Source organism: Triturus cristatus, chromosome 1_1 (genome assembly GCF_964204655.1).
Source record: "Triturus cristatus chromosome 1_1, aTriCri1.1, whole genome shotgun sequence".
Taxonomy (NCBI): Eukaryota; Metazoa; Chordata; class Amphibia; order Caudata; family Salamandridae; genus Triturus; species Triturus cristatus.
This window is the reverse complement of record NC_140579.1, coordinates 1219565007-1219575622: the sequence shown is the minus strand read 5'-3', so window position 1 is coordinate 1219575622 and position 10616 is coordinate 1219565007.

The window sequence follows — 10616 nt, the reverse complement described above, 5'->3', positions numbered from 1 at the left end:
ATTAAGCACAAATATGGCTGTAGCCCTAGGGGCGTACCAGACCATATACTAAAATAATGGGTTAACAAACTTGACTTGCAAAAGTAATTGGCCTAGGGCCTTGGGAATCGCTGGGGCTTCACTTCTGCAGTGTTAGCAGGTAAGTAATCAGCCCACAGGAGACGCGTGCATTGTCTAAACACACACGCGGGTTTTCAATGCGCTTCAATGGCAAATGTCGCGGTTTGTATTTTACAGTTCTAGGGCACTTCGGAGTGGACAAAGAGTAAACAACTTACAGGGTAAGTACTTCAAGAGCCAATGCACACTTGGGCACCGTAATGCAAGAGTTACCTCACCCAGGGAAGCCGGGTGCATACGTGTCCTTTGGTGTCGGGTCGCGATGCTGTTTTCAATGGAGATCGCTGAAGACTTGCTGCTTGTGTCGTCGAGAGAAGTGTCCGCTGGAATCCGAAGATGGATTGGAGTTGCAGAAGACCTAGAAATTGAGGGGACAGAGTTCAAAGTCACTTGCCAGTGACCGGTGGCCAGCAAGATGGATGACCACAGCTGTCGCGTCTCTTCAGGTCGCTGATGTCGTTTTGTCTCTTTGCTCACGAGGACCAGGAGGGATCGATGAAGACCAGCAGCTGGATTCGGAGGGTCCCATAACGTCTGCAGCTGTTGACGGTGTCGGCACTCGGTTTGGAGCCAACAAGCCTTGGCAACTGCAATTCTTGTGTGGATGGAATATTGTCGATGGAGCAGACCAGCAAGGTCTGATGGACCTACCCAGCAAGGGTAAGTGAGGGCAGGCCCAGAGCAACCAGGCGAGCCTTTGAAGTTGATGTGGAAGTCTTCTGGAGAGTTACTAGCTAACGGGCAAGCAACCGCGAAGACGCCTTTGCAGGAAAAGTTTACCAACAGCCCACGGTCACTCGGGATGAGGTAGGCCGCTGATCTTCGGTACTAGACCTGCTCGGGACTTGGACAACAAGTGGTCCTAAGCACAACTTCGTTGGACGTAGTTTAGGGCTTGCACTCAAAATCAGTGCACGGTTCCCTGGTATTGCCGTTCGCTGGGGACTCAAAATGGCCGCCGAGAGGTCAGAAAATCCACTTCAGGGGACGCAGGGACTTCGGGCTCCGGCGGGAGCGGTAAAGTTTGCAACCGTAGTTCAGTAGTTTTGGTGCCTGCCAAGCAGGGGAGTCACTCCTTGACTCCAAGGGAGATCCTTCGGTCTTCTAGAGATAGCAGAAAGTTGAAGGGCCAGGATTCTTCTTCGTAGAGCGTCGTCCAGGTGTAATCTAAATTGCATTGGCAAGGTGTGTTATCTTATAGTGAAAAGATGGGAGGGACTAGCTCTATGACCACTCCTCTAGGAGGGTCAGGGTAGTGGGTGGTTACACCCACTTCCCTTTGCCCAGTTTCGCGCCAGAGCAGGGGCAGGTAGCCCCTGAACCGGTTTGAGCTGGCATATGCACAGAGGAGCCTACTGCTCCCCCAGTGCAGGACTTCAAAGCACTCTAAGAGTGCACCCACCCAGCTCCAATACACTAAATCCTGTCTGGGAGGTGGTGACACCTCCCTGTGACAGGAAACCCTTTGTTGGGCTCCCTCCACTGCGAGTTTCGGTCAGCAGCAGGAGGGCTGCCTGGTGTCTGTGCTGGTGGCATCCATTTTGTGATGCCAGGGCTCTAGAAGATTTCTACCGTGTAGTACAGTGGGTACATGTCGTCCCCTCTTGAAGGGTGGGATCCTACTCCCACACCAGTTACTGGTGTGGGGGTAGGATTCCAAGTTGTTTGACACCAAACACGACATGTTTTGATGCAGTCATTCCAAAGTTAGCATTTACCGCGTGGTTATAATGCACTTAAGAGTATATGGTTTAACCGCATCCACAAACAGCAGCAGAGAATAGACTCTGCCAGCTGCAGAGGGGTCCTGCTCAGGCAGAAGCACCCCCTCACATAGTAAATCATGCACCCTGCCCTTGGGATTGATAGGGCCTACCATAGGGGTGACTGATAGGTTTATATGTGTGTGTATGGTGAGATATAGGAACCTATACCTCAGTGAGGAGTGCTAACACTACCTCACACAGGCTGCAGTAGCAGGCCTGTGGTGTCAGATTGTGAGCGCTTCCTAGGGGTGGCATAATACATGCTGCAGCCCCTGGTAGGCCTGTGAAGTACCAATGCCCTAGGTACCTAAGGTACCATATACTAGGGGCTCATAAGGTACCACAGTATCCAATCACTAGTGCATCTAATATGCACACCACGTTGTTTAGAGAGATCAGTTAGACTGGGGCCCTGATTAGCAGGGACCCAGCCAGACTATAGCCAGAAACCAGTGTATACATCAGAAAAAAAGTGGGGGCAACACAAGTGCAGATCCTACTCTCATACACAACCCCCCCCCCCCCCCCAAACGCAGGGACATTAAACTAACCTTGACCAGTTGAGTCTTCATGTTCTAAGTGGAAATACCTTGAGAGTCCATCTGCATTGGCATGTTGGGTCCCAGGTCTATGTTCCACTGTATAGTCCATCCCCTGTAGGGAAATGGACTACCTGAGCAGTTTAGGATTTTCACCTTTCATCTGTTTGAGCCATAGGAGGGGCTTATGGTCAGTCTGAACTATGAAGTGAGTGCCAAACAAGTATGGCCTCAGCTTCTTCAGGGCCCAAACCACAGCAAAGGCCTCCCTCTCAATAGCTGACCAACGTTTCTCTCTAGGGGTCAGCCTTCTGCTTATAAAAGATACTGGCTGGTCTTGACCTTCATTATTAAGTTGAGACAGTACAGCTCCCACACCCAGCTCTGAAGCATCTGTTTGGACAATGAACTTCTTTTTGTAATCTGGACTCTGTAAGATGGGGCAGTGCACATTGCCTGCTTGAGGTCATCAAATGCCTTTTGACAGCTAGCTGTCCACTGAACCTTTTTTGGCATTTTCTTGGAGGTAAGATCATTTAAGGGGGTCACTATAGATCCATATCCCTTAACAAACCTCCTGTAATACCCAGTCAGGCCCAAGAAGGCTCTCACCTGTGTCTGGGTGGTTGGAGCTACCCAGTCCATTATGGTCTGGATCTTGCTCTGCAATGGTTGAACCTGGCCCCCACCTACAAGGTGGCCCAGGTACACAACCTGACTCTGCCCTATCTGGCACTTAGTGGCCTTGATAGTGAGGCCTGCTTTCTGCAGGGCCTCCAGTACATTACTGAGGTGGACCAGGTGATCCTGCCAGGTGGAACTATAGACAGCAATATCATCAAGATATGCTGAGCAATAGGTTTCCATACCAGTCAGAACTTTATTCACCAACCTCTGAAATGTGGCAGGTGCATTCTTCAAACCAAAGGGCATTACCACAAAGTGATAGTGCCCACCAGGGGTCGAAAATGCTGTTTTTGCCTTGGCGTCATCAGCTAACTTGATTTGCCAATAGCCTGCTGTAAGGTCAAATGTACTGAGATACTTGGCTGAGGCCAAAGTGTCTATTAGTTCATCTGCCCTTGGGATTGGGTAGGCATCAGTCCTGGTGACTGCATTGAGGCCCCTGTAGTCAACACAAAACCTCATCTCTTTCTTACCGCCCTGGGTGTGAGGTTTTGGGACAAGTACTACTGGGCTAGCCCAAGGGCTATCTGAGGGCTCAATAACACCTAGCTCCAACATTTTCTGAACTTCAGTCCTGATACAGTCCCTGACATGGTCAGGTTGCCTGTAGATTTTACTCTTTACAGGCAGACTGTCTCCAGTGTCCACCTCATGGGTGCACCAGGAAGTCTGACTTGGGGTCAGGTTAAACATATGTCTAAACTGCTGTAGCACTTGTCTACATTCAGTTTGTTGATGTTCAGTGAGGCTGCTTGCCAAAGCAACACCATCAACTGACCCATCTTCAGGGTTCTGTGAGAGCAGGTCAGGGAGAGGGTCACTCTCCTCCTCCTGGTCCTCATCAGTTGCCATGAGCAAACTCATGTCAGCCCTGTCCACATATGCTTTAAGTCTGTTGACATGGAGCACCCTAAGGGGGCTCCTGGGAGTGCCAAGATCTACCAAGTAGGTAACCTCTCCGTTCTTTTCAACAATTGTATGGGGGCCACTCCATTTGTCCTGGAGAGCTGCTGGGGCCACAGGCTCCAACACCCACACTTTCTGGCCTGGCTGGTAAACAGTCAAGACAGCCTTTTGGTCATGCCAAGCTTTTTGGAGTTCTTGGCTTGCCTCAAGGTTTATACTGGCCTTCTTCATGTACTCAGCCATCCTGGAGCGGAGACCAAGTACATAGTCCACTACATCTTGTTTGGGAGGTTTGAGAGGTAACTCCCATCCCTCTTTCACCAGACATAATGGTCCTCTAACAGGGTGCCCAAACAGAAGTTCAAAAGGGCTGTAGCCAACCCCCTTCTGAGGAACCTCCCTGTATGCAAACAGAAGGCAGGGAAGTAAAAGGTCCCATTTTCGCCTAAGCTCCTCTGGGAGTCCTTTAATCATTCCCATTAGGGTTTTGTTGAATCTCTCAACTAACCCATTGCATTGTGGGTGATAGGGAGTAGTGAATTTGTAGTTTACACCACACTCCTTCCACATTGCAGTTAGATATCCTGACATAAAGTTAGAACCTCTGTCAGAGATGACCTCCTTTGGGAAACCCACTCTGGAGAAAACTCCAATGAGGGCTCTTGCTACCACAGGAGCTGTGGTAGTCCTTAGGGGTATAGCTTCTGGATACCTGGTGGCATGATCCACTACCACCAGTATAAATCTGTGCCCAGATGCTGTTGGTGGGTCAAGGGGACCAACAATGTCAATCCCTACCCTTTCAAAGGGGACCCCCACCACAGGTAGTGGTATCAGGGGGGCCTTTGTGGTGCCACCTGTCTTGCCACTGGCTTGACAAGTGACACAGGAGCGACAAAACTCCTTTGTGTCTTCAGACATGTGTGGCCAATGAAAATGTGGTACAAGCCTGTCCCAGGTCTTGTTTTGGCCCAAGTGTCCTGCCAATGGGATATCATGTGCTAGGGTCAAGAGGAACCCCCTAAACGTCTGAGGAATTACCAGCCTCCTGGTGGCGCCAGGGGCAGGATCTCTAGCCTCAGAATATAGGAGCCCCTCATCCCAATAAACCTTATGGGACCCACTAGCACTCCCAGCAGCCTCAGCAGCAGCCAACTGTCTGAGGGGTTCAAGAGTGGAGCAGCACTGTTGCTCTTTGCTCAGATCTTCCCTGGAAGGGCCCCCAGCCCCTAAGAACTCAACCTGACCAGGCTCAAGTTACTCTGGGGCAGTTCCTTCTACAGGCTCTGCTTCTCCTCCCTCAGGAGGGGAATCTGAGATCTGAGACAGGGGAAGGCCCAGCCTTAACCCTACTGCTCTTCCTCTTGGGTAGCACCTGGTCCATAGTTTCAGGATCCAGAGCTGGTTCAGCTTTATGCATTTTGGCTTGTGGCTTGTGGTCACAGCAAATACCTCTGCAGGTATGCCCAACATCTCAGCATGAGTCCATAATTCTACTTCAGACCAGGCTGAAGTCTCTAGATCATTGCCCAACAAACATTCAACAGGGAGGTCTGCACTGACTACTACCTTTTTGAGGCCAGTTACCCCTCCCCAGGAGAAATTCACAACAGCCAGACTATGGTTGGTCCTGGTGTTGCTTGCATTGGTTACCTGGTACATTTCACCCAGGATTATCTGTGTAGGGTCCACTAGGTCCTCTGCCACCATGGTGACACTAGCACCTGTGTCCCTAAAAGCCAAAGCCTGTTTGCCATTTATGATAGGCTGCTGTTTGTATTTGCCCAGGTTACTGGGGCTCACTAGGAAGGACATATCAAGGTCTCCCTCACAAACTAGCATTGCCTGTGTTGGTACTCTGACTAGGCCAGAGTCCACATCAGAGCCCAGGGTCAACCCTACTACACCCTTATTCTGAGTATTACCTCCACCACTTGCTGTACTAGGGGGAACAGTTGCCTTAGGGGCTGGAGTGGTGGTGGTTTGGTCTTTGGACTTTGTACAGTCAGAAGCCCAGTGCCCTTTCTGTTTACAGAATTTCCACCAGGGCTTCTTTTGGCCTTTTCCCTTTGCAGATTGTGACTCCCCACCAGATGCAGATTTTTGGGGCCCTTGTGAAGACTTCTGATCTTTAGATTTATCCCCACCCTTATCTGAGCCTTTAGGATCTTGCTTCTTAGTGTCACCACCTTGGTTCTGGTTTTTCTGCCTCACCCTGGTTCTGACCCATTTGTCTGCCTTCTTTCCCAATTCTTGGGGAGAGGTCAGATCAGAGTCCACCAGGTACTGATGCAACAACTGGTTCTGGCAATTATTAAGGATCTGTTCTCTCATTATAAGATTATACAATCCCTTAAAATCAGTTACTCTACTACCCACCAGCCAACCCTCTAGAGCCTTGGTTGCACAATCAACAAAGTCAGTCCAATCCTGAGTCTGTGCTTTCTGGGTGTCTCTGAACTTCAACCTGTACTGTTCAGTGGTTAAGCCAAACCCATCTATCAAAGCACTCTTCAGGGCTTCATAATCATTAGCATCCTCTTCTCTAACAGTGAGGAGCGTGTCTCTCCCTTTGTCTGAAAAGGAGAGCCACAAGATTGCTGCCCACTGTTTCTGGGGGACCTGTTGAACTTTACAGGCCCTCTCCATAGCAGTTATCCATTTGTGGATATCATCCCCACTCTGGTAGGGAGGAACAACCTTGGACAGGTTCCTATGATCTGGCATGTAATCTCTGCCTCTAGGGACACTGTTGCTGCCACCAGGGGCATCTAACCCCTCCTTCTTTGAAGCTCTTTGGAGCTCGAAGGCTTCCCTATCTAAGGCCAATTGCTTGGTTCTGAGGGCAAGCCTAGCTTCCTCATACTGGAGCATCTTGAACCTTCTTTCAGAGGAGGTCTCCCTGGGACAGTTGGAGTTCCTCTGTGGAATAGATTCTCTTCCAGAGTGATATGACCTGTCAGAGTCCCTTGAGAGGGACCTAGGCCTGTCTCCCACTCTGTCAGTTCTCTTAGGGAGATTTCCTCTATTCTCTTCAGACCCTTCTGGGTCTGGCCCTTCACCCACAGAGTCCAGGTCATCTTGATTGTCATCATCAGACCCAGAGACTATGTGTGACCCACCCCCTGATGCAGACCCACTAGCTCCTAGAGCTTGTCTCAGGTCATCTGCTACTAACAGATCTATCAGGTGTTGTGATGAGGGACTCCTGCCCACCCTCAGATTTCTTTCAAAGCATAAGGCCTTCAGTTCAGTGTAGGCTATATCTTTGTACTGAGATGGGGTGGACCCACTGGCTCCACCATGGTGAGACATACTAGTGTTGTGCAGTGTTGTACTACCTACACTAGTTGAGGCCTACTTGACCTAGCTTGAGCCGTAGTAAGGGTGTGCTTGTCCCTTCACAAACAGCTCTAAGTTCAGTAGAACTTATTGATACTAGCTTGACTTTATATGTACCTTGAGTACCTTAAGTGGTTTTCAGTTAGTAATTCAAATAGAGATTTTCTGGTAAAACAATGGCAAGCTGGAATCCCACACAGTGCCCACCAATGTGAGAAGTTGGCCTGGCATATGCTGGTCACTAGTTGTAGTGGCCACCTTGCACCAGTCCAATTCGACTCTTGGTAGATAGGTTTAAAGACAACCTTTTAAAGAAAGCTATCCTAGTGGTAGCTGTGGAGAGCAGCCTTCAGGCTAAGTCTCTGAGGAATATAAAGCAGCTTGTTTTACCTTATAATCTCTTGAATTACCAAATGAAAAGACACCACACAGGTATATATATCAAATATATATGTATTTATTTCTAAATATACTCTACTAATCTCTTTATGAGATTAGAGCCAGGTAAACATTCAAAAGATCAACAGTTCTCAATAAATTAAGCACAAATATGGCTGTAACCCTAGGGGCGTACCAGACCATATACTAAAATAATGGGTTAACAAACTCGACTTGCAAAAGTAAGAGGCCTAGGGCCTTGGGAATCGCTGGGGCTTCACTTCTGCAGTGTTAGCAGGTAAGTAATCAGCCCACAGGAGACGCGTGCAGTGTCTAAACACACACGCGGGTTTTCAATGCGTTTCAATGGCAAATGTTGCGGTTTGTATTTTACAGTTCTAGGGCACTTCGGAGTGGACAACAAGTAAACAACTTACAGGGTAAGTACTTCGAGAGCCAATGCACACTTGGGCACCGTAATGCAAGAGTTACCTCACCCAGGGAAGCCGGGTGCATACGTGTCCTTTGGTGTCGGGTCGTGATGCTGTTTTCAATGGAGATCACTGAAGACTTCCTGCTTGTGTCGTCGAGAGAAGTGTCCGATGGAATCCGAAGATGGATTGGAGTTGCAGAAGACCTAGAAATTGAGGGGACAGAGTTCAAAGTCACTTGCCAGTGACCGGTGGCCAGCAAGATGGATGACCACAGCTGTCGCGTCTCTTCAGGTCGCTGATGTCGTTTTGTCTCTTCGCTCATGAGAACCAGGAGGGATCGATGAAGACCAGCAGCTGGATTCGGAGGGTCCCCTGACGTCTGCAGCTGTTGACGGTGTCGGCACTCGGTTTGGAGCCAACAAGCCTTGGCAACTGCAATTCTCGTGTGGATGGAAGATTGTCAATGGAGCAGACCAGCAAGGTCTGATGGACTTACCCAGTGAGGGTAAGTGAGGGCAGGTCCAGAGCAACCAGGCGAGCCCTTGAAGGTGATGTGGAAGTCTTCTGTAGAGTTACTAGCCAACGGGCAAGCAACCGCGAAGATGCCTTTGCAGGAAAAGTTAATCAACAGCCCACGGTCACTCGGGACAAGGTAGGCCGCTGATCTTCGGTACTAGACCTGCTCGGGACTTGGACAACAAGTGGTCCAAAGCACAACTTCGTTGGACGTAGTTCAGGGCTTGCACTCGAAATCAGTGCACGGTTCCCTGGTATTGCTGTTCCTCGTCACTCGTGGGGTCCAGATGCCACAGCTTCGCTGGGGACTCAAAATGGCCGCCGAGAGGTCAGGAAATCCACTTCAGGGGACGCAGGGACTTCGGGCTCCGGCGGGAGCGGTAGAGTTTGCAACCGTAGTTCAGTAGTTTTGGTGCCTGCCAAGCAGGGGAGTCACTCCTTGTCTCCAAAGGAGATCCTTCGGTCTTCTAGAGATAGTAGAAAGTTGAAGGGCCAGGATTCTTCTTCGTAGAGCGTCGCCCTATAGTGAAAAGATGGGAGGGACTAGCTCTATGACCACTCCTCTAGGAGGGTCAGGATAGTGGGTGGTTATACCCACTTCCCTTTGTCCAGTTTCGCGCCAGAGCAGGGGCAGGTAGCCCCTGAACCGGTTTGAGCTGGCATATGCACAGAGGAGCCTACTGCTCCCCCAGTGCAGGACTTCAAAGCACTCTAAGTGTGCACCCACCCAGCTCCAATACACTAAATCCTGTCTGGGAGGTGGTGACACCTCCCTGTGACAGGAAACACTTTGTTGGGCTCCCTCCACTGCGAGTTTCGGTCAGCAGCAGGAGGGCAGCCCGGTGTCTGTGCTGGTGGCATCCATTTTGTGATGCCAGGGCTCTAAAAGATTTCTACCGTGTAGTACAGTGGGTACATGTCGTCCCCTCTAGAAGGGTGGGATCCTACTCCCACACCAGTTACTGGTGTGGGGGTAGGATTCCAAGTTGTTTGACACCAAACACGACATGTTTTGATGCAGTCATTCCAAAGTTAGCATTTACCGCGAGGTTATAATGCACTTAAGAGTATATGGTTTAACCGCATCCACAAACAGCAGCAGAGAATAGACTCTGCCAGCTGCAGAGGGGTCCTGCTCAGGCAGAAGCACCCCCTCACATAGTAAACCATGCACCCTGCCCTTGGGATTGATAGGGCCTACCATAGGGGTGACTGATAGGTTTATATGTGTGTGTATGGTGAGATATAGGAACCTATACCTCAGTGAGGAGTGCTAACACTACCTCACACAGGCTGCAGTAGCAGGCCTGTGGTGTCAGATTGTGAGTGCTTCCCAGGGGTAGCATAATACATGCTGCAGCCCCTGGTAGGCCTGTGAAGTACCAATGCCCTAGGTACCTAAGGTACCATATACTAGGGGCTCATAAGGTACCACAGTATCCAATCACTAGTGCATCTAATATGCACACCAAGTTGTTTAGAGAGATCAGTTAGACTGGGGCCCTGATTAGCAGGGACCCAGACAGACTATAGCCAGAAACCAGTGTATACATCAGAAAAAAAGTGGGGGCAACACAAGTGCAGATCCTACTCTCCTACACAGTTGCCATGAGGAACAGGGTCAAGACTGATTTGCAAAGGACTGGGTCCAAACTGGGGTGGCGTGGTGAGCAAAAGAACAATGGATTAAACTCAGATCTTTGTGACTGGGAGTGAATGTTTGCATTGTTCAACATTCCGTCCATCATTTGTTCCTTTTGCTTTTGTCACACCTAATTATGGTTGCCATATGTTTACAATAAAATTCTTAGATCTTGAAACATTCATTTTAGTTCTGAAGCTTTTTAAATAACACTACTGCTTTTGGTTGTGGCATGCAATTTTCAATTATTATTTGTAAAGGAAATAATAGATAAATGACCACCTAA